Here is a 1142-nt window from a genome sequence, read left to right on the forward strand (position 1 = left end):
CTGCCATTCTTGGTTATAGTTTCTTCTTTGGTTGTAGTTGCCACCTTGTTGATTATATCCTTGGTTCGGGCGGTCATAGAAGTTATGAGTAGCTGCCACAGTGTTATCTTCTTGTTGGAATTGTGGGCATTCCTCAGTATAATGACTATAGTCAGCACAGATTTCGCATATTCTTTGTGGGACTAGCTGTTGGCTTTGTTGTGGTGTGGCAGGCTGAGCTTGTTGTTGTTTGTTCAACTGCATCTGCTTTAGTAGGTTGGTCATTTCACATATACTCTGTATAAGAGCAGAAGTTTTAGTGCTGGAGGAGACCTCTGCAATAGCTTTTGAGTGGCTGCTCCTGTGCCTGTGATTCCTAGTAGACTCAGCTAAGTCGCTGATCAGTTGCCATGCTTCATCTGTGGTCTTGTACTTTTTCAGAGAACCACTACTAGCACCATCTAGTGTGGTTTTATCCCGAGGCTTCATGCCTTGAGTGAAATAACTGATTAACACTAGCCTGTCAATCATATGATGGGGGCATGCGTCCAGAAGGTTCTTAAAATGCTCCTAGTACTCATAGAGAGTTTCTGATTCTCCTTGAATAATGCATGAGATCTCTTTCCTTAGTCTGTCAGTAACTTCAGCTGGAAAGTATTTTTCCAGAAATTCTCTCCTGAGCGTATCCCAGTTGGTAACAGTCGCTTCAGGTTGGGAGTAGTACCACTCTCTTGCCTTTCCCTCAAGAGAAAACGGGAAGGCGGTTAACAAAATAGAAGTTTCATTTGCACCATGACGCCTAACAGTAGAACAGGCTGTCTGGAAATCTCTTAGGTGCTTAATAGGCTCTTAAGCAGGTAAGCCATGAAACTTGGGAATCAAGTTGATTAATGCAGTCTTCAGCTCAAAATCTGCAGCCAGAGTTGGATGATGCACTTGATACAGCTGCAGTGTAAAATCCGGGGCTCCAGCTTCCTGGAGAGTAATCCTCCTAGGTGCTGCCATGTTATCTGCACGTGAATCAACTGAATCAATAGTAAAGGAGCTTGTTTCATTCTCAGATGGCGGTTTAGATTCGCCCTCAGATGAGACTGGTGAATCGATAACAATCACTTCACCATCCTCAGAGGCCAACCTACGTCGAGCTTGCCTAATACGTGAAA

General features: G+C 44.0%; 1 non-coding gene across 1 annotated transcript; it reads left to right on the forward strand.

The window, feature by feature from the left end:
- The first annotated feature begins 504 nt into the window (after positions 1-504).
- On the forward strand, positions 505-612 carry LOC148580423 (small nucleolar RNA R71). The gene has a single exon (XR_015895014.1). It is a non-coding gene; the product is annotated as a small nucleolar RNA R71 (small nucleolar RNA).
- The last annotated feature ends 530 nt before the right edge of the window (positions 613-1142 follow it).

The sequence above is a fragment of the Arachis ipaensis genome, chromosome B10, assembly GCF_059453495.1.
Source record: "Arachis ipaensis isolate K30076 ecotype BB chromosome B10, ASM5945349v1, whole genome shotgun sequence".
NCBI classification, from domain to species: domain Eukaryota; kingdom Viridiplantae; phylum Streptophyta; class Magnoliopsida; order Fabales; family Fabaceae; genus Arachis; species Arachis ipaensis.